At 43.3% G+C, this 23,611-nt stretch overlaps 1 protein-coding gene across 2 annotated transcripts in view; it reads left to right on the forward strand.

The window, feature by feature from the left end:
* SLC1A2 (solute carrier family 1 member 2) overlaps positions 1 to 23,611 on the forward strand; it is a 160,569-nt gene that overhangs the window by 47,612 nt on the left and 89,346 nt on the right. The window contains exon 1 of one of the 2 annotated variants that reach the window (XM_056136111.1): positions 5,809 to 5,827. The exons of the other annotated variant lie outside the window; for it this stretch is intronic. The gene's annotated coding sequence lies outside the window, so the exon portion shown is untranslated. Of the gene's footprint in view, positions 1 to 5,808; positions 5,828 to 23,611 lie in introns of those variants that run through there. 2 annotated transcript variants of the gene reach the window in all.

The raw sequence follows: 23,611 nt of genomic DNA on the forward strand, positions 1-23,611 counted from the left end.
CTCTAGTACTTTGGTCCTCTGTTGTTACTGTGTCTGGCATATCAAATACTCTCAGTAGCTTGCCGGGGCTCTCCGAGAGGGGCGGAGGAATCGAACTCGGGTCAGCCATAGTTGGCTGCGTGCAAGGCAGACGCCCTACCCGCTGTGCTATCGCTCCAGCACCCCTCTGTGGGCTGGAGCGATAGCACAGCGGGTAGGGCGTTGGCCTTACAAGCGGTCAACATGGCTGACCCGAGTTCGATTCCTCCGCCCCTCTCGGAGAGCCCGGCAAGCTACCGAGAGTATTCGATATGCCAGACACAGTAACAACAAAGTCTCCAATGGAGACGTTACTGGGCCTGCTCGAGCAAATCGACGATCAACAGGAGGGCCTTTTTGGTCCTCTGTGTGGGCAGAAGAGCCTTCTAGCTCTTGAGAAAGGCCTCAGGCAAAAAAAAAATGCACACACTGGCTGTTGGAAAGAAGGTATGTGGGTGGGCTTCTGTCGCTTTGGAGACAGGCCCTCATCCTATTGGTCAACAGAGGGCACAGGGCAACACATAGAACTGCGGAAATATCCTCCTAGGGGTATGGTCATTATTTGAGAAGCACAGTTTACAGTAGGTTCTGAGCACTGATGTATTAAGTACAGCAAACTCTGTAGTCAGGAGTGTGGGTGAAGCTTGAAAACTGCTGAAGAAACCTGTTTCTCCCTCAGCACCAATGGACATTTTGGGTTGCATAATTCTGTGTGGTGGAGGGAAGTTTTGTGCTTCAAAGATGTTAACAGCACTTCTGGTCTCCACCTACAAGATGCCAGTCCCTCATGACCACACCCCATCCCAACAGGGACAACCCAAAATGTCTCCAGATGGGATTCATCATTGGAAAAAGAAATGCCAAGCGTTTTGAGGACTCATAGAGGAGGGGCCCAAATGTCACAGCCAGCCTGCAGAGGGACCAGAAATGCCTCTATTCCACCTATTATTATTAATTTTTGTTTTGCTTTTTGGGTTACACTCGGTGATGCGTAGGGGTTATTCCTGGCTCATGCACTTAAGAATTACTCCTGGCGGTGCTCGGGGGACCACATGGGGTGCTGGGAATCTAACCTGATTCTGCCACGTGCAAGGCAAACATCCTCCCCACTGTACTATTACTCCATCCCCTCCACCTATTATTTTTGCCAAAATTGAAGGGCAGTTGTTTCCATGGTCTTCCTGCTTATCAATTCCTGTCTGATCATCATGTTTGTTCCAGAATGTTACAGAAAGAAAACCAGGTCTAGGTTCACCTGTAACCTCTTTGTCCCTGTGTCCTCACCCATTAAGTAGGGATCACCAGGTTTTCACTTGTCAGCCTGCTGATCTAGCTCTGACCAGATAATGGCATTGTAATATTTTGGGGTTATAATGTTGAGGCATTTGGATTCCAAACCTGCCCTGCCATCCACCTGCTCTGAACTTCTCAGACTCTTTCCATGTGTAAATGGATACAATGGTAGAAGACTCACCAGGGAGCTGACTTGAGTACTAAATCATGCTATGTCTGTAGGATGTCAGCCCTGTGCCTGGCACATAGCAAGAGAATAAAAGCAGTTGACCGTTATGATATCCATTCTGCAGCAGATTGAATTTGCATAATGATAGGTGGCTTGTTTGAAATGTAAGGGGTGCCTGGGACTCCTTCAGGAGATTCTGTGTGCTTTAGGCTGTGAATACAATAGTCACTGTGACTGTCTCCATTTTCTCAGTGGAAATGAAGCCACAGAGTCATAAGCAAGGTTTGTGAGTAGTGCTCCAACAACAATGAGCCAACTGTCTGAACAATTTATCACTTTCTTGGATTGTTTAGTACTTACTATGTCTCCTTAACATTTTGTTTTGTTTTTGAGCCACACTGGTGGTACTCAGGTCTTACTCCTGGCTCTGTGCTCAGGAATCACTCTTGGTGGGGCTTGGGGGACCATATGGGGTTTTGGGGATCCAGGTTGGTCAAAGCAAGAAACCTACTGGCTATACCATCTCTCCAGCCCTCTCCTTAGCATTCTAAAGGGAAACTAACTGAGGACTTGACTGTAGAGTTACTTTCACAAAATTATTAGAGCTTTTGTTGCAAGATTTTCCACTGTTCATTGAAGGTCCTAAATGCACATGGAAAATATTAATGAGATAGGTGAGCATAGATTTATTTTTAACCACAGTATCTGAGTTGGCTTCTCAGAGTAAGTAGACTTGGACAGATGATGAATCATTCCACACTGGCCTCTTCCAGAAATTTCTATGAGAGGAACACAAAGAAGAACTTTCAGTGGCTGAACAGCTCCTCCCCTCTCCCACCCCAGAGCAATTCAAAGAAGATGCTGAGTTGGGTGGCCAGCCTCCTGGACACCACCTCCCACAGCAGGGAGTTTGTCTTCTTTCTCTTTGTGTCGGGTGACACATATGGTGTTCTTGTTGATAGAGGGAGCAGAATCTGTTCCAGGAATGGTTTTGAAAGTCAGCCCCCTTATGCAGAATGGCAAGCCAAAGAAAGTAACAGGTCAAGGATCAGAATCTGAGGGATGCCTGTGACCTCCTCAGCTAACCTCTCATCTTTGAGGGCCTCTCACGGCAGGAATAGGAAAAATTACTCAGATAGGGCATTGGGCATGGACCTGGTCTGTCCTGTGCAGCTCTGTCATGGGCCCATAGTCTGGCCTCCATAGCTGACCAGCCTCCTATTTCCAAACTGCCATTTAATGACTTTTTATGAGTTCAGTCTTCACATTATTTGACTAAGAGGAGAGGCCCTTAGAATCCCTGGCAAATCTCAGCAAACTTGCTTGCATCTGATATGCATTTCTCCCATCTCTGACTGAGGTTCTGGCTCTTATTCTTCATGGCCACGTGTCCAGGGACAATAAACTTTGCCTCTTTACACCTCATCAGCAAGGAGGAGGTGATACTTCCCTGCAGAGCAAGACTGGAAGAATTCAGCAGACAATGACTTCATGCAGAGCATTGCTGGAAAAACTCAGCAGATAATTCCATGCAGAGCTTTGCTGGAAGAAGTCAACATAAAGAACCCAGTTCTCTGGAGAAAGTGCTCGAAGCTTTAGTGCTGTTATTTGGAGACAGAGTCAGATCTATTGGAGGTTTCCCTGGGAGAGTTGGCATCCTAAAATTCCGAAGCTTGGAGGGAGGTTAGGGCACTCTCTGGCTCTGTATCCCAAATGACATTTGAAACCCTCTGCTGAGCCTCTCTTTCACAAATAACAAAAGCCTTTGGCAGCCCAGAAAAAGAAGCATCTGTAGCTGCTTTGCTCTCATTAGCTGTGTCCCAGGCTCCGGCTGCCAGGCAGCAGCCTGCTGTCCGCCTCCTACTCAGACAACCCCAGAACATTCTGGGACAGAATGTTAATGCTGCTCAGGCTGTGCCTGACTAATTGATTAGCTGGTTGTTTTCTCTGCCTGACGCCCAAAATATGGTTTTCTTATTTGTGCCTCACGCACCCCTACCACCCTCCTTCCAATGGTCATGCTTTCCTCTGCCCTTTCTCTAGTGAGACAGTCAAGACCTCTAGGAAAGGCAGGGCAGGGTGGCAGTGCCCGATCTGGGCTCGGGAAACTGAGTCCCACTTTGCCACTTACCTGATGGTTGCTCTTGGGCAACTTACCCAGCCGCTCTCTGCCTTCTTGTTGGGTAATAGTAGAGCCTGACTTTGGGATTGTTGAAAGACTTAAGAGAACCCCGCATGGGTAAATCTCTTAGCATGTGCCTGGCACTTAGTAAGTCTCTGATGAAAGCTATCTGATATCACTGTATATTAAAGTATATTACTATATATTCCAGAATATGGAATATAGTATATACTATATACTATATATTACAGTAATATGTGTGATCAAGGAGGAGGTAGTTGCTGGGCACTGGAGTCAAAGTGCCATACAAGCAGCTTTGCTGAGATTTTACCAGGGATTCTAAGGGCCACTCTCCTTACCCAAATAATGTGAAGACCATTAAAGTTACGTCTTGCTTAAGAAATAGAAGTGAAGGGCCAAAGATAAGGCTCAATGATAGAATACTTGCGTGGCATAGGTGAGGCCAAAACAAAAGTTCTGTAATGAATAAGTGATGAAGATGATAATTGTCACTGTGTGCTACATGCTATATTTTAGACACTTTCACATATACTGACAGATTTAATTTTTGCCCTTGTCATGTAGAACTTATTATTATTACTTTCAATAAGTGACTATTTAAAGCTTATACTTGTTAGGTCATCTGTCCTGGGTCTTACAACTCATGAGGACTGGAAAACAGGTTGAAATCTCAGATGGAGCTCCAAAAGATGTCCAATCCAGACAGAAGCGCACTGTTCTGGCATATATACTCAAGCTTGCAATTTGGAAACAAATAAAATATAATCCCTTTCTGGATGTATTATGTCTGGGAAAATGTGTGGAAAATTTTGGATTGTGATGGAAATGATTCTCAGTAAGGCTAACAGTATCTTGTGACACAGCCATAGACATGGCCAGGAGTCTGATTAAAATACCTGCAAGCAGCAGCCTGAGGGGCAAAGACCTTCTGATCTTTCTTCACCATTCCTCCATAAGGAAGAGTAAATTCGGTGACATAACCTTTACTCCGGGGAGGTGATTGCTTCCCAGAGTGTATTTCTTGTTTTCATTGTATTCCTTAATGTGCACGTGGTCAACAAAACACTAATCATGCTTTGGCTTCAGTCACCTTGGGTATTTTGTGGCTGGTCATGTCTCTTTATGGTTGAATGTCTACAACTTGAGGACAGGAACACATAGTGGAAGCCTTCAAGGGTAAGCTGCCCTTCCGGTATTACATGGTCCCCTGATCTTGGTATCCAAGAATATTTGTGGACTGGTGTTTTGAAAAACTCATTCTGAGAATTGTGTCGTTCTATGGAAGTCATTGAAGGTTACACAAAAATAGGCATTTAGATTCACATCAAAAGAGTGAGTTCAGGCTAGAGTGATAGCACAGTGGAGTAGGGTGTTTACTTTGCATGTGGCCAACCCGGCTTCAATTTCTGGAACCCCCTGAGCACTGCTAAAAGTGATCCCTCAGTACAGAACCAGGAATAGCACCTGAGCACCACTGGATATAGTCCCCAAACCAAAACAAACAAAATCAGTGAGTTTACCTTTCATTTTTCATGGAACTGGAAAACAAGGTGGAGGTCCTTCAACCAGCATCCATGAATAAGCTACAGAATGTCTAGGATTTAAGAATAATGATAAAAAGGTTTAAACATCTCCAGACCTTAAAAGGAGAAAGTTTCTTTCCTTTACCTTGGGATTATAAGTGAAAGCTCAGGACTTTGATGGGGTCCAGGTTAATATCAGAGAGCAAGGCACCCAGGAATTAAATGATTACTTCATAATCATAGGTGGCTAGAGGGATAGGATAGAAGAACAAAGCTAAGTACTAAGGGAGGAACATCTGGTGACAGATCCAATGGCCCAAGGGCTCTCAGCGAACTGTTGGGATATCCTATGGAAATTCGCAAAACCTGAAAGGAGTCAGCTAGTGTGTTTTGTTTAAGGAGAGGAAAGGCACATCAAAGGTTTAAGGTGATTCCGATGATGTCTTTAACTCCCATAATTGCACAACATTCAAATAAACACTTAGCGACCTTCAGCTCTGGGCCAAATGGCAGCAGTCAATAGGACAGTTTGTTACTTCTTTGACATCAAAAACACTGGTTAAGTCAACTTTTAAAGCACCTATCAGAGCTTCTTCTGAAGTATACCAGCTCTGTTAGGGAGACCAAGCTCATTCCAGCGCTCCGAAACCAGTGCGTTCCTAGAGAGGAGAAATTGGTCAGGTCAGAATTTTGGTTGGGGTGGTTTGGGGGTGAGCTTGTAGGAGTGGGGATGGGAGGTGTTGAGGAAGCAGGTGTACTTTACATTCCTGGACAAATAAGAATAATAGATATAAAACACTTCTTAGTATTTATTTTGGTATTAGGCAAAGATGCTTGATTTTCCTAGGGACTGAACTAATACAGTCTTCCTCCTGTGTGAACCAGATCTTCCCTAGAAACACAGAGGTACAGAAAAAAGAGAAGTAAAAATTGGGAGGTACAATCTGTTCATCAAAAGAACAGTTGGCTCTGCAACATCTCAGGATGGTGAATAAAAGAAAACTCCCTTCATACCAGAGACTAACAATGAGCCACAGTCATGGTATACTTCTCAATGAATATGAGCTGAGTGCATAAGTTATTTATCTCTTTTAAGTGACTGCTTTTTCTCCTCAAGAAATGGAATGAAAATGGATAATGTTCATTCAGTCTTTCAACACAGTTACTGAGTGTTTATGAGATCTGTGGAGGGTGGCTATAAGTCTTACTAGACTTGAAATAGCATTAAAGTACTTTATACACTTATTTTGTTTTCAGGAGTTCAAAACAATGGTTTAAAGAAAAGTCAAATGAAGCAGAAACTGCTAATAGAAATTATTTAGGAAACCAGAAAGTATAGCTAAAATATAGAAGAATTGGATTTTCTTTTTCTTTCTTTCTTTTTTTTTTTTTGCAATAAAATAGATGACTTAGTCTGTTTAGATATTGGCTCACTTTTCCTCACTGTTCAAAGCTATTTCCTTTTAGTTCATTTGCCTATAGTTTTATTTAAAAAAGGCTATTAGCATTTTTGATGATAAAAGTGCTTATAGTTTATAGGTAATGTAAAATTATAAAAAATTAATAAAATCACTAGCAATTTCTTTAGCTGCATATCATCACTTCTAAAGTACATCTCTTTTGGGACCCAAGAGATAATACATGGCTAGGGTGCTTGCCTTGCTTGCAGCAGTTCCTAGTTCTATCCCCAGCACTGCTTTGGTGCCCTGAGTACCTCCAAAGGTGATCCCTGAGGACAAAGTCAGGATTGAACGCTAAACGCTGCTGGGTGAGACCCCTAAAACAAACAAAAACCCACTACATTCTGTTCCTTCTGTTCATTACATATGACAATATGTACTTGAGATCATATTATGTATCTTATATCTATGTTTTGCTGTCTCCCTTCTCCTTTTCTTTTTTTATAAAAATGAAGCAAGCCATTGTGTTGTAAATATTTATGTTAAAGTTCCTTCTGCTTTGTTGATTGTTCTTCAGTGCCTCTTATTTTGTGTGGACTGTAGGCAGGACCTTCTTGATGCTGGGTTTGTAGATAAGTTGCCTTGTAGCAAGATGAATAAGAAATTTTATCTTGTAATGGCTCTGTCCTTCTTCACTATTGCTGGGAAATTATTTACTTAACCTTTCTTCAATGATTCACCTGGGTTGTTTCCAACTTTCTTGTTTTGTAAATAGTACTGCCAATAACCATCTTTATCTGAATTGAATTTATTTTTCTTGGCCTTAGTTCCCTGTGCCATATTCTCAAGATGGAATTACCAGGTCCATGAATATAAACAGATTTAGAAATAGGTATTATACCTATTTACAGAATTACCAAATCCCATTAATAGTGCCACCCACAATGTCTGACTCTAGTCATTTGCACGAAGCCCCAGTCCTGTCTGATTTAGTCATTTTATGGATTGTTGCTGCCTTAGTAGGAACCTAATTCACTTTTCTAAATTTTTACCTAAAGGATACACACAAAATGCCTGTACAAAAATCTGTAAGTTAAAGAAGTAATAGATAATTGGTTTTGCATAAATAATATTTTAAAATATATATGGTAGAACCAGAAAGTAAATCTCTTCTTATGTGATAAAATTAATATATAAATTTCATGTTTGCGAAAAGTTCTGGCTGAAGAGAAATTTTTTTTCCATTTAATTTTTGCTCATTTAAAAAAATCTTCTGTCAAGATTGGTAGAAAATTTGAATCTTTCAGTGCTGTACTCCCATTTGCCTCAATTATGAGACAATATTTCAGACAAACCTAAGGGACAAGAGAATAATGATATTCTAGATCTTCAGAACCAATCTCCCTTTAAGTGACAGAGAAGAGTCCTTGAGTTTTATTGCTTTGGAAAGAAAAAATGCAGTATGATCTGGACCAAAGTGGCTGTTTGGGAACGCATCCTCTCTGTTTATATTCCAATCAAAGGCTTCCTGTCCTTGGTTCTGGATGAGCTCTGGGGGTTGCCCAGAATCTTAGACGTCTCAGCTGATGCCATCCTGCATGCTCAGAGAAGCACAGGAACATTAGAGGATTATCTCCAACTGAGTCTTTTTATGATCCAGGAACACAGTGGGGTCTAGGATCTTATCTTTGTATAACTTATAAAATAGAGCAAAACACACGCAGATGTTATCCTTGTTAAAAATTAATTAGTACTATTGCATGAGTCCCCCGTGACGTATTCGATATGCCAGACACAGTAACAACAAAGTCTCCAATGGAGACGTTACTGGGCCCGCTCGAGCAAATCGATGAACTACGGGAGGGCCTTTACCTTATTGCATGAGTCGATTCTGAGCAAGAGAGGATGAATTTGAAAAACAGTCCTCACACTTTGGGTACCTTTGATAGCAATGAGGCCATACAGGAATTCCCCAAATGTGACTAAGTGCCTGCCTGTGGCACCTTTGTGCCTGGATCTCCTACAACCCATTCCAAAGACCATACCAACAGTTAGGGGTAGTTGACCACACACAGGGAATTTCACTTATTTATAAAGAGCAAACAAAAGTAAGAACAAAAAAGAAACAAACCTTGAAACCAAACAGCTCGGTGGTGGGCAGTGCCACTCTCTGTATGAGAAAACAATGAGAGGCCGGAATGATAGCACAGTGGAGAGGGCATTTGCCAACCTGAGTTCGATCCCCGGCCTCCCATATGGCCCCCTGAGCACCACCAGGAGTCATTCCTGAGTGCAGAGACAGGGGTAACCCCTGAACATTGCCGGGTGTGACCAAAAAGCTGAGAGAGAGAGAGAGAGAAAGAGAGAGAGAGAGAGAGAGAGAGAGAGAGAGAGAGAGAGAGAGAGAGAGAGAGAGAGAACGATGAGGTCCACAGTTACCTGGTGTTCCAGGGAGACATAGTGGGACTCTTAATCTGAAACCATCCTTATGCTTTGCAAAGCCAGGGCATCCCCTCCTCCTGCTCATTGTAGTAGCTGTGCAGTACAGTGAGTTGGTCAGTTGGTGGCTTCCAAGGGTGCCTTGTCTCTCAGTAAACCTCAGGCCTCAGGGTGTCCCCCCACGCTCATCACAAGACCTGGTGAAGGGAGTTCAGGAGCGCAGAGGGAGCAGGAGGCACTTGAGTGGGGGTATCCTCTGCAGACATCAGGTGCTGGTCTTCCTTCATCCCCAGGGGAGAGTCTGCTTTAAGCTTTCCTACCAATGAGAGGGGGATGAAAATCTTCATGTTAGACCAGGGCTTAGGAAAGATTCTGTAGCTTCCTCTGCTTTGTCAGAAAGTTCTGGAACCTTGCTGTTGGCTCCATTCAATCTTTTTCTTTTTAACTTGTTTTTTATTAGTTAAATTCTTTATGATTTAAATGTTAGCTGCTTGTTGATTTCCCCTCCACTTCCCTTTGTTGCTGCTTTGATGGGGTTTGCATGCCCTCCCCCACATGTGGTGTGTGCACATCATCATGTTTGCCCCTGGGGGTCACCAGAGGCTCCCACATAATGGTGCAGCTGCATTGCTGGCACACACACACTTCTCAGCCTGCTAGTTGTGGGGTTTGCACATGCTGGGCTATGTGCATGTGCTCCATTCTAAATCACCCTTGATTATCAGCAGCATAAACAGTTTTGTTTCATAGAAACTGCAAGAAGTTTTTCAGGTAAAAAGAGAAATTATCTCAGTACAAGTGTATACTGAAAATTATATGTAACTCCAAGATATGTTATCACTGTCACTGTCACTGTTCTCCTCCTGTTGTTCATCGGTTTGCTTGAGCCGGCCCAGTAATGTTACCATTGTGACACTTGTTACTGTGTTTGGCATATCAAATATGTCATGGGTAGCTTGCCAGGCTTTGCTTTGCGGGCAAGATACTCTCAGTAGCTTGCTGGGCTCTCCGAGAGGGGCGGAGGAATCAAACCTGGGTCAGCCAGGTCAGCCGCGTGCAAGGCAAATGCCATACTGCTGTGCTATCGCTCTAGCCCAGATATATTATAAAGGTAAAAAGGTATAGTGTTTTTGCACCAAAGAAGCAAGAATTAAAACTCAGGTGTTAGAGGCTGGAGAGATAGTACAATCTATAGGGTACTTGCCTTGCTTGTGACCAACCTGGGTTTGAACTCTGTTCCCCAAGCACCTCCAGAAGTAATTCCTGAGTACAGAGCCAGGAATAACCCTTGAGCATCCCGAGGTGTGGCGAAAAAATAAAAACAGACAAAAAACCTCCACAAAATTCCAGATGTTACCTCTGAGCTTTATTAATGTTCCAAATAAGCAGAGGGCCCTATTGTTCTTTGTGATTTGAATAGAATATGCTAGAAGCCCCAGTTCATAATTCAAGGGATGTGAGTATCTCTGCCCACCTTTCCAAAGGTGCCTGGAAGCTTTCTTTATCTCTCAGGCATCTCATATTTTCAGTTTTGCTTCCTTTTGCTCCCTCATTCCTTAAGTTTACAGCGTCAAGACTACAGAGTGGTAGGTTCAGGAAGGTTTCAGTAGTGAGGGAAGACAAGCAGTTTGAAGAGCAAGAGATATGCAAGGGAATCTCCATTCTTAGGAAAGTCAGTGTAGGCATGTGGGCGAGGATCACATGACAGAAGTCAGGCTGAGAGTCTCATAACCCAGCTCTGCCACTCACTGTTACTTTGGGCAGAAAGCATGACTTCTCAGCGTCTCAGTTTCTTCAGTTGTCAAACTGGCATATAAGAAGTACATTCCTCATGGGATTATTGTGGGTATAAAGTGCTGGAAAAAATACCTGGAGTAAGTGCTCTGACAGTGTGGGTTATCATTACTATCAACACATTCTTTTGGCTATTATTGTCATCATTATTGTTGAAAGCCCCTTGGCTTTCACTATTAGCCCACAATGTGGTCTTCCTAGGCCGTCATTTTAATTTCACCCTCTTCCCTCTGTGTTGATAGGGCCTCTTGTTCTCTGTTCAACCCCTTTTTTTCTGCACCCACCAGCAAGCCTCTGAATTTCTATTTCTTTCTCCTGCAGGCCCGTTGAGCCCAGGAGAAAGAAATCATATCAAGCATCTCAGCCTAATCCTCAAAGTGGAATGTGTCCAGTGAGATGTATTACAAAACCAAGGCATCTTTCCTCCCCATGCTTTGGAATAGCAGACTTGGAACTATTTTACCCTTCTAGCTGGGATGACCATATTAATAGAAGAAATTGGGCCAGTCAGCCCTTTAGAGAAGAGAGCTTGGCTGGGTCCTTGTGAGGCAGCATTGAAGCCACTTCTAGAAAGAGGGGCTTTTACTCCCAGACTGGATGAAAACGCTGCCTGTCTGTGATCTCAGAGGTTTGACCATGGCAGGAGGGGATAAAGAACCAACCTGCCCCATTTGCCAGCCAAGAATAGGCTGACTGCATCACGGAAGCTGTGGTAATTAAATCTGCCCACTCCAAAGACTGTGGTTTGGACTGGAAAGGGGCCCTGTATGGGTTCAGGCAGTTCATGTCCAGTGCTGTCTTCTTCCTCAGCAGCAGAGTGTGGGAGGCTCTACACTGGGTAGTGCCAGGTGGAATCAGGCTACTTCTAGCTAAGTAGTTCTTTGATTTTATCCTGAATAAGGTAGGCTTTTTGGTTGTTGATTTTATTTGTTTTTTGTTTACTATTATAAAGATTAATTTATGTATCTTGCACGCAGCCAACATGGCCGACCCAAGTTCGATTCCTCTGCCCCTCTCGGAGAGCCCGGCAAGCTCCCAAGAGTATCTCGCCCGCACGGCAGAGCCTGGCAAGCTCCCCGTGACATATTGGATATGCCAGACACAGTAACAACAAAGTCTCCAATGGAGACGTTACTGGGCCCGCTCGAGCAAATCGACGAACAACGGGAGGGCCTTTACCTTTACCTTAGTTTGAGCATAGAAGAAAAGAATCAGTAAGGAAATAAAATCTATCCATCATGCTGCCATTAGCAATAGTTACTAGGAATGTTTTTGTTGTTTATTTTCCCCCCAATTTCATGGAGTGTGCACATTTTAAAAAGAATAAAATTGCAGTCATAGCATACATAAGAATTTCTTTCTTTTTAAATGCAATGTATGGGGCTGAGAAAGTACAGTGAATTGGATGTTTGCTTGGCATGTGGCTAACCTGCATTCAATCCCTTGTATCCCATATATTTTCCCAAGCTCCTGCAAGGAGTGGTTCCTGAAAGCAGAGCCAATAGTAAGCCCTTAACACCACCAGGTATGGCTCCAAAACCAAAACAATAAACAAATAAGTAAGGAGACATAACCATAGTACATTGGGTTGGCACATACTTGCCTTGCATGCAGCCAACTCAGATTCAATTTCTGGAAACCCATATGGTCTCTTAAGTCCTATCAGGAGTGATCCCTGAGCACAGAGCCAGAAGTAAGCCCTATGTGGTCCAAACACCAAAAATAAAAACAAATAAATGCAATATGCATTGAAATGTACACATAATATACTCACAGTGAGATCATGAATATCTTATGAAATGTCTCAGCGTTGGAAAACAGTCAGTTTTAGCTTACAAACCTCCTATGGCCAGTGTTACATGGAGGGGTGGGGATTGGGGGTGTGTCCTACTCTTCTGTGTGGAGGAAAATGCTCAGGTAGGCAAGTATTTCTAAGACAGACTCCACAGTCACAGGAAGAATTAATGTACCTTCTGTGTGAGCAGAAATGTGTTGGTCATTCTTGGAGGTTCTGAGGTTAAGGAGCTACCCCCAGCTTCTCTGACTAAGGGGGTCACCTCCAGTTTCTCTGGAGAAAGTACTTCAATGAGAAGAGAGATACTCTAAAAGGAAAACTTTGGACTGAGATTCTGTCTCCACCACTAACCATTTGCCAGACTTAAATTACTTTACCTAATTTGCTAAAACTCACCATCTATCCAGGGGAACTAGTGAGAATGTTATTTCATTGAGTACATGTTTCAGAGGTATAATGTAGCAAATTATGTTGTTTGCCACAACGCAATTACAAGACCCCATTGGGTGTTTTCTGTTTTTCCCCCAGTAATGGATGTACACACACAAAGCTTTACACAGTAGTTACAGCTGACTTAAAAAAAAAAGTGGCATGAAATATGCAATGATTATATGGTGAAATATGTATTAAATAGAACTGGAGAGATAGTACAGGGGTTAAGGCACTTGCCAATATACTTGCCATACATGCAGCCAATTCCAGATAGATCCCTGAATTATGGTCCCCAGAATTATGGTCAAGGAGTGATCCCAGTGCACAGAGCCAGGAATAAGCCTTGAGCACAGCTATGTGTGACTTCAATACAAAACAACCAATCTCCTATCCCAAAGAGAAATGGAAAAAAAGAGAGAGAAAGAAAGGAGGAAGGAAAGAAAGAAAGAAAGAAAGAAAGAAGAGAGAGGGAAGAGAGAGGGAAGAAGGAAGGATGAAAGGATAGAAAGAAAGAGGAAATAAAGACATTAGAAGTTAGTACATGATCCAGTATAAAATTATCAATAAATATTGGCAATCATTAGTATGACATTTAATCTCTCAGATGAAGACATTTAATCAGCATCAGCTGATTCCACTGTTAGAGTAGGGGTGCATATGTCTACATTTCAATATTATCTCTGAAAGAAAATGGAAGTGTTGGTGAGTGTTGGTGATGAGATTCAAGTCAAAAGATTGGAGAAATTGATTTCTTTCATTACATAGCTTGAGCCATGTGTGAACTGTTCCTCCAGCTGTGACAGGAGTTCACCCACCACCCTCCCAACCTCAGATCTGAGTCCAGACCAGAGAAAGACTCCAGCCCAGCCAGCCACTTTCCTAATCAGGCTGAGGGGGAAGCTATGAGGATTGGACAGTAAGTTTACTGCTACAGCCAAGCCTTGTAGACCTTTCTGAATGGAAAAGTTGTAATAAAATCTTGTCTTGATATGTATTTGGAAAGGGATCCCAGGTTCCCTCCAGGATCACGTCTGGTCAAAGACAGAAACTGTAAATAGCGGTTGGAGAGACAGCCCTTGGTTTGAAGCCCAGGAACTTATTGTAGAACCTTGGTCCTAAGTTTCACAATCTCAACTTCACTTTGTCTTCTTACTTAATTCAGGACAAACATTTGTAGTTTTGTTGAAGGATTAAAAGAGATGAAAAGCCTAGGATCTGTCTAAAGCCATCTGGACTCACATCTCCATCAGTGTTTATGCTATAACCGCCACCTTTCCCACTCCCATCCTGCAACTAACACCAAGTGGAAAAACAATCTCTTGATTTCTTCATCTGTAAATAAGTGGAATATGATGAGTTATTGCGGCTGAGAGGTGTCCTCTTCTTATTTGGTTGTGAGTCTCTGCTTTACAAAGTCAATAGTAAGTGTCCAGTATTTCCTGGTATAATCTATAGGTTGCTGCGAGTCTATGCCGTGTATCACGGGCTCTACAGAGGGCTTTGCCTTCAGTGAGCTCACTCAGGGCTTTCCATTTGAAAAGGAGAAATTCAGAAAGATTACGAAATTTGCACTGTGGATAGAGTGATAGTACAGTGAGTAAGACACTGGGTTTGATCCTGGCCTGGGTACTCTGTATAGTCCCGAGATGCACCCGGAGTGATCCCAGGGTGCAGAGCCAGGAGTAAGCCCTGGGCACCACTCAGTATGGCCCCAGAACACAAAGCAAAACCTAAACAAAACAAAACAAAAAAAATACCTCACTGCCAGTTTGTAGCTGGTAAGGGGCGGAGTTGGATTGTCATGTCTGTCCGGTTGTTTCTCATCCATGTTGCCCTTTGCACCAGAGGACAAGGGACTCTCATCCCCAGATTAAAGATCTGAGTATGATTTTTTTGTTGTTGTTGCTCAAGGAGACCTGGGGGAAACCCATTGGTGGTTCTCAACCAGCTGTGGTGGTTCTATGCAAGGGTCCAAGAATGTGATGTTGCTCCACTTCGGAGTGCCAGGGTTGCCCCCACCTGCACCTCTGGCAGTGCTAGTGATATCCAAGGCCACTTCTGGTGGTGCTCAGGAGACCATATGGTGCGAGATATCCAAACCTGGTAGGGCACATGATACATGTTAGGCAAGTGCCCTAACCACATCTGAGTATAATTTTTGATTCCTCTGAAATGTAACCAGAAGCCTTTCTGAGAACATAAACAGTTGCTTAGGACAAAATGGATTGTGATACTTTATGCATTGTGATGCTTTAAACATGTTGCATGATTTTTACAGAGGTAGATATACATACATATATTTACATAGTAGTAAAATAAGCTTAGAGAAAAGGAAATGTTATTAATAAAATTGTAAGAAAGAAAATGCATGTATGATGCTGTCCTATATTTACTAATATGACAAATTCATTTCATCTGTTCATAAGAATATCTGTGTATAAAGAAGATAAGTACCAAACAGACTAGAGTAGCCTTTTAACTACTAAATTGTAAGTCTCCTGAGCCCAAGCAAGGGCTGTGAATTACCCCCTCACGACCCCTTCCCCCCAGCATGCAGTAATAGAAAACCTAAGCTTCTGCATTTGAATGGCAATCATAGATGTTTTTCTTTGACAACCATGAGAACAGGATTTTCTTGGGCCCCTGGGAAACTGCCTAGTGAAGGACCCTTAAAATCTGCAGGGAAAGAATTTCTTCTCTTCCTCTGCAGAGAAAGGGAATAAGAGGAGCTGAGATGAGAAAGATGAAAACTCTTTCATAAGAAAGAGTTTTCATAAGAAAAGCTGTTGAACAATTGAGTTCCTGGCCTACACACCGACCAGACCAGGTTGGTGGTCTGTGGACTCCACGGGGAATCCATATCTCTAAGGACTTACAGAAAATTGCCACCTATTCTGTCCTTTCCTTAAGTTTATTGTTCCCAGGGATCTGTGGCCATTGCTTTCTTCTTGATTCTTTTGAATTTAGCCCAGGTTTTCTACATCTTCATCTTTTATCTGTAGAATCCCTCCTCCTTATCCTGGCCTCATACATTATACATGATACCCCCATTTGGGTCCCTGCTTCCAGCCTCCCACCCTGTTTCTTCTTGCATACCTTACCTGATCTTAAATGTGGCCTTTGTCCTCCTGCCTGTGTTTTGTGTTCTACTCGCTCTGGCTGTTGGACTTACTCAATTTCTCTCCCTCTGTGGAAATTACCTCCAGTTTTCCAAACGTAGATAGATATCCCCTTCTCCATTTTCTAGCTGTCTCCCCCAGTTGCCTTGACAAGTGTAATGCCAGCAACACTGGTGTATGTCCACATGGCCACACTATATGCCCCAATAGGTCAACCTCATACTGCTGTGTCCACATCACTGCACTGTGAGTCACCACAATATGCACCCACCCCAGGACTCTGCCTCACACTGATGTGTGCCTACCTTTGTCAAGCACAGCCGCCTAGCCTCTCTCAAGGCATTATCTGCCTCATCCGTGATAAGAGTTTGCTTTCCTCTCTGTTTACATCAGTGCCTTCAATGTAATGGGTTTGTTTCACTTACAGGTTAAATGTTACAAACTGTCCTGATGTTTGTTGAGAGGCAATCACGGTCACGGTCACGGTCCTCCCGTTGTTCATCGATTTGCTCGAGCGGGCCCAGTAACGTCTCCATCATGAGACTTGTTGTTACTGTGTTTAGCATATCAAATACGTCACGGGTAGCTTGCCAGGCTCTGCCGTGCGAGCGAGATGCTCTCGGTAGCTTGCCGGGCTCTCGGAGAGGGGCGGAGGAATCGAATTGAGAGGCAATACCTGGCAATATTAGATTTGCTCATCAATAAATACTTGATTCTGACCTTCAGAAATGCATGCCTGTTAGCCTAACCCAGTACCACACAGCCCCTTGGGCAAGAAACCAAGCTGGCATTGTTTCTGCTCCAGGCATTCCACAATTCTGCTCAGTAAAAGCAGATGTCTCAGGAATGCTTTGGTGTTAGCCTGGATTCCCGGGCCTGTTCCTTATGAGGCTCTGTTTTGCCCATTCCAGAATTCCAATTCTGCCTGTATTAAACAATACCCCTGCAGGGCCAGGCCTGGATTCTGTGCGTGGCCTGGGAAATTTGTAAGTAATAATGATCTTCCAGGTAGAGCCCAGATGTGTCCCAGAGAGTGTGGCCCCAGGCAGGGTCAAAATGGTAAGAAAGCAGGCTTCTGAGATCCTTTCTGTTGCTTGCACATTCCTGAAGCCTGCCACTCTCGCCACTTTGTCTTCATTTATTTTATTTTTTTGAAAACAACTGTGCTTGAGCATTCATCGAATAAACATTTTCTGGACACAGGGATCTCTGTTTCCCTGGGGCCCACCTAGCCCAGCACTTGGCCCAGAGGCAATTATAACTCTAAATTTTACTTCCAGTCTCTGCCCTAAATGAGCCCAGATCTAAGAAGTAAAATGAGTCCCATTATTGAGAGCCCGGGTGGAAAATCTGAGTACATGGGTGACCTCTCCTCAACTTTGTGCCTATGGCAGCTACTGTAAGCGGTGATAGAACTCACTTGGCCTCTGGATTCAGCTCCAGAATTCTCCTCCACATGTTGCTTCTGGCAGCCACTATGACTGGATTGGATTTTGCCCATCAGGATGGAATTCCTTGTAATACATGACTTGCTTTTACAGTGGTCTAAAGGACTCTGATAGAGAGAAGAGGGGTTCAGAGCGGCCAGTATATTAAATTATCACAACAATCCAGTGCAGGCTAGGAGAGTCTGTCTGTGAGAGCACTTAAAGGCACTGCTACAGGGGATGTACCCCATGAGATTGCCCCTTATGACCTCTTCAAGGAAAAACATGTTTTTCATTCAGAACCCCATTCACTCTGATTTTTTTTTTGCATCACACCCAGCAATACTCAGGGGTTACTCCTGGCTCTGCACTCAGGAATTACTCCTGGCGGTGCTTGGGGGATCAAATGGGATGCCGAGGATTGAACCCGGGTCAGCTGCATGCAAGGCAAATGCCCTACCCGCTGTACTATCATTCTGGCCCCTGTCTGAGTTTTCCTTCCTCCTTTCCCCCAGAAAATGTTTTTCCTAGTTTACAAATATAAAATTAATTAAATTAATGGTAGGTATATAAGCAGAAGGGGGGAAAGTAATTTTATTTTGTATGTCCACAAGTTTCGTACTGACGTAACTGGCCCAAAGATATTAAGGCCAAATGGGACTATATCTATGCTGTCCTGTGCTATGGAGAAGGCATATGGAGATGTTAGGGCTTCTCACGAAAGAGCAGATGTTTCTTCCATGGCCAAGCCCTGCAAAGACAGTGAAAAATAGGAAGGAGTTAAACCATGGATCCTGGCCAAATCCTCCAACTCGTTCACACTTAGCTCACTTTCTTTGGATTTAATTCAGGTGGTAGCTTGTTTCCTGGAACAGGTCTATCTGAATTTCTTTGGGTAGCACAGGGAATTAAGAGTTCTTCCTGAATCAAGGGATCCTAATTGCTCTTAGCTATGACAATCCACATGCCAAAGTGGCATGTTTTGGGGTTCTCATATTCTGTGTCTTCGCCCTCCCCAGCCTTGCTTAATTCCACTCTCATTCTTCTTAAGGTCTTTTCCTTGCTTTTTCTTTCACTTGGAGAGCTGATTGAAGACGTTCATTGTCCAATTTTTTTATCCTTTTATAGAGTCTACCCTTCTTCTTTTGGCTTTGGCATCCTTGTTTGATTTTAACCTACAGAACCTTTGCCGTGGTCCTCTCGGGCTAGTTCCATAGAGTCTGGGGGGTCCTCTACTCATGCGCAGAGCGTGCCCTGCCCTCCGGTCTCTGTGCTTTGTGTCTGTGTCCCTGCTCAATGGTCACCTCACATGGGAAACCATTCCTGACTACTCCATGGATTTATTTATTTATTTATTTAGGTTTGGGGCCAGATCTAGTGGTTCCAGGGACTGAGCTTGGGATTACTTCTGTGCTAGGAAGGTCACTCTGGTGGTGCTGGGGGATTATGTGGTCCCGAGGGTTGAACTAAAGTGCACCACACACAAAGCAAGCACCTTAACTCAGTACTATTGCTCTGTCCTCTTAAAAAATAAAAATGGTTTTATTTTATTTTATCGGAGAGCCCGGCAAGCTACCAAGAGTATTTGATATGCCAAACACAGTAACAACAAAGTCTCCAATGGAGACGTTACTGGGCCCGCTCGAGCATTGAGGGGGGCATTGGGCCACACCTCACTATGCTCAAGGGCTATTTATGACTCTGTACTTGTGAGTGAACCCTGGCTGTTCTTGGTTGGGGGATCATATCCAGTGTGGTGGATTTAACCCCTGGTGACTGGAATGCAGGGTAACTATCCTAATCCCCATGCTGTTCCCAGCCCTTTTTCTATGGTTTCGAGTATACATCTCTGTGGTCAAGGACTGGGTCCCTGTCATTATCTTCTCTTGGTTCTGTGCATTGGTCAGATGCTTGAGACATCCCAGATGGGCAGAAAAAAATAGCCTCTTTTCCTATTTGGCATGCTGTTGATTTTCGTGAAGAGGAGCTTCTTGGGAATGTCCCCACAGCAACTTTGGTTTTTTTTTTTTAATCGAAAACTGGCTTTTATTGATTTGTTTCCTGATCATTACATTTGCTATTTTGTTGTAACAATCTGAAGTAAATTTGTCCTGCTAAGGAGGCAAACCTTGGGGCAATGTGGTCACACTGGTTGTGGGATTGGTATTGGAACACTGAATGCTCTTAACAACTGTATTATTAGCAAGTTCCCAAAGCAACTTTGGAGGCATGGCAGAAGATACATATATGTTAGACTGAGGGCAACAAGAGCTGGGTTAGAAGTGTACATGGATCTCAGTGAAAAGCAGTTGTGAGTCAAATGCATCGAGAACATAGTACTGGGTTTGAATTCTGGAGTCTATGAGAGCTCGGCAATGTGTCTCGTTTTTCTCACCTGAAAAATAATACCCCCTCCAGAGACGGGGTTGCAAGATTTAAATGAGTTAATAAATTTAAATGAGCTCAAAGCACATAGAAAGCTGTCTAGTCCATACTGGTCATGATGTATATCCTCCTGGCAATGGGATTTGCTGGTGACTTTTACTTTCATTTTAGTGTTTTTCTGGAAGTAAGACAAATACTTCTACTTATGTAATCTCAAAAACGTCTGATAATTTTTTTTCTAAGAAATAGGATGAAAGAGTCTGCTGGGTGAGTGGGCTGGTAATTACCTTGCAAGTCCCAGTCGCTTGCTATAGATGCCGAATCCTTGGTGTCCCAGAAAGGGAAGGCTGTGCCTCAGAGCTCTCTCCCGCGCCTTCCCTCTCAGGCCCAGAGGCTGGGCCCCTCACACTGACAATTCCTGCCTTCTACATGGTGTCATCGTTGGCACTCATCCATCTTGCCGGAGAGCAGAGAATGAAATCACCCTGCATTTCCTCTGCAGAGAGGATGCGATCATCTGACAGCATGGTGGTAGCAGGGGGTTGGGCGGGGGTCTTGAGACCATGTAGTTTGCTGAGAGCAGCCAAGTGGTACGTAATGCCAAGGGGGAGAAAGCAAGAAGGCAAGACTGCGTCTGCAAAAGCAGAAGCAAAGTCCGCACATTTTATGAAGTGTTTTATGGTGAAGCTGTAATTGGAACCCTGGTATTTAGCAAGAATTATTAGGTGTGATGGGCTTAACACAGAGTCCTGTGGGGGCATGAGTGAAACTGGCTGGGAGCAACAGGCAAAGTCAGCATTCTGGAGTAGAGATTCAACATGCTGCTTGAATCGACCTGGGCCTGGCTTTTAAGATTGCTATTATTAATATTTGACTCTTGGGACATTCAGAACTTAACTTAGAGGCAGCACAAAACTATTTGCCAGCTACTCACTTTCTGAAACTCTTAGGCTTAATTGAATGGCTCAATCCTTTCACTATCATTTGCAGAGTAAATGTGCTTACAGGTCACTTCCAGTTCAGAGCACCCAGGAATTGGATCTCAGGAGGCTGCTCAGGATTCAGGAAGCACCCCCTCTGTGCTCTTCCTGGTCCCAGTGAATCTTTATTGGAAATTCTGAACCAGTGGATTGTCTTAAGGTGGGATGAAACTTCTTGGCCACTCTCACCTTCTATGTGATGGCCACCAGGACTCAGTCTTTGGAGTCTCTTGCTATTTCCAGAGCCATACTCTGCAAAATTTGCGATAGAATCGAACTTCTTTTTTTTCCTTATTATTGAGTCACCGTGAGATACAATCACAAGCTTTTATATTTGAGTTTCAATTATATAATGATCAAACACCCGTCACTCCACTCCACCAGTGTACATTCATTCTCCACCACCAATGTCCCCAGTATCCCTCTCTTTCTAATCCTCCCCCTGCCTCCATGGCAAACAATTTCCCCCATACTCTCTCTCTACTTTTGGGAATTATGGTCTACAATACAGATACGGAGATTATCACGTTTGATCCTTTATCTTCTTTCAGCACACCTTTCCCATCCTGAATGATTTCTCCAACCATCCTTGACTTAGTGATCCCTTCTTTATTCCAGCTGCTTTCTCCCCCAGCTCATGAGACAGGCTTCCAACTATGCGGCAATATTCCTGGCCCTTGTGTCTACTGTCCTTGGGTTAAAGCCTTCTTTTTTTTTTTTTTTTTTTTTTTTTTGCTTTTTGGGTCACACCCGATGATGCACAGGGTTTACTCCAGGCTTTGCACTCAGGAATTACTCCTGGCAGCGCTCAGGGGACCATATGGGAAACTGGGAATTGAACCAAGGTTGAACACGTGCAAGGCAAATGCCCTACCCGCTGTACTATTGCTCCAGCCCCCAGAACTGAACTTCTTAACAGGGGCCATGGATAATGGGCACCATGAGTTTGAAGATGTAAGAACGATGTTTCTGTAGGTGCATTTTTTTCTTTTTTCTTTTTAATAGTGAGACATCATGAGGCACAGTTGCAGACTTACATATTTTTGTGCTTGGGTTTCAATTATACAATGATCAAATACCCATCCCTCCACCAGTGCCCATTTCCCACCATGTAGATGCATTTTTGAGGGAGGTTTTGTTTTTTTTTTTAATTCAACCATGCCTGCCCTCATACTTTGTCCTGCACATGTTCCATTCCTGGAGTTCACTACCTCAGGGCCTTTGCACTGGAGGTTTTCTTAGAGTCCTTCCCCATTAGCTGCTACCCTTATTTTTAGAGGTGGTGTTAAAAGTATTTTCCACCCACTTCACATCAAAGAGTCCTCCAACACTTTTCCTGGATCACTAAACCAGAGAGAAAATAATATTTACATTGAAAATATTTATAGAATAATATTAGTGCCACTGTGAGGTCCAGACATGCCTTGGTTAAGTGAAAATAACTATTTTGCAGACCAGGAATTGAAATTCCCATTACCAGGTCATCTCTGTCTTGCTCTTGATAGGACTGTTAGCATGTGGCTTTAATGTTCTTTAAGTCTCCACTGTGGTCATGGCTGTTTCTGAGGTACAAAGAGTGATCAGTTCAATGGAGAGGCGGGGGACCTGGCTCCAAAATGGCTAAGTAAGTGACAAATTAAGGACTTTAATCATAATTTATCGCACATATTTTCGAATAATTAATGATGGAAAATGTGGTCTAAAGTTCTCCTTGGGGCTGCTGCTTCTCCTTCATGAACTGTGAATCCTCAACATTTCATCTGCTGGGTAATGATCACGTGACACTGTAATAGCTGGTTAGGCTAAAACCTTCTAGGGATGTCACAACATTGGCCCATCTCTTAGCCTTTTTTTTATTTCATCAGTTCTTTGAACACACCAGATCCCAGGGGCTTTGAGGTTGCTTATAAGAGTGGAGGGGTCAGGTCATAGAGAGCAGATATCCATTTTTCAGTTGCTCTCACCCCAATGTTTTTTGAGAATTGATCTTCCCCATTGGAATGTGGGAATACTAGCACTATTTAGTTTTTTGTGGCTTGTGGTCTCACCTTGTGTTGTTCTACAGGACCACGATGGATGTGCCAGAAATTCCACTTAGATCCTATTAGAGAATCAGCATAACATTCTCTGTAAGATGTTCCAGAATAAGCCTAGAGCACCTAGGATTAGCTAAGGAGAACATTTTATAATATCTGACACTGTGTGACTGGGAATCTTCTGTGGTCCCTCTGTTTCTGATGAAGAGACATGGCATTGAGAGAAAGAGAGGAGATTCTGCATCTCCCTCTCAGGTTTAAGAAGATTGTAAGCTGCACTCTCCCTCCACCCCCACTATGTACCAATCTGAATTCCCACATTAATTTTCCTATTCCTTTGCTATCATGTTTATAATGTAAATAACTATTTTATCATTTTTAAAGAGGTCGTGCTTCTCATGTGGTGCTCAAGGGGGCCATGTGATATTAGGATTCATACTCAGAACCATGCACATGTAGGCGTGTGCTCTACCCCTTGTGCTTTCCCCTGCATTGTCAGTTTTATGTGCAAGAATGGTTGTTTTAATGGATTTTTCTCTGATACTCAGGTGCTAGAGAATCTGAGTATTGTCTGTAATACACTGTATGTTGGTGGGATGTTCACATGACTTCAAGCTCTTATAGACTGGAGGCACTTTGCCTCTGAGATGGGAAAATC

This window comes from Sorex fumeus, unplaced genomic scaffold, assembly GCF_029834395.1.
Source record: "Sorex fumeus unplaced genomic scaffold, SorFum_2.1 ptg000007l, whole genome shotgun sequence".
NCBI classification, from domain to species: domain Eukaryota; kingdom Metazoa; phylum Chordata; class Mammalia; order Eulipotyphla; family Soricidae; genus Sorex; species Sorex fumeus.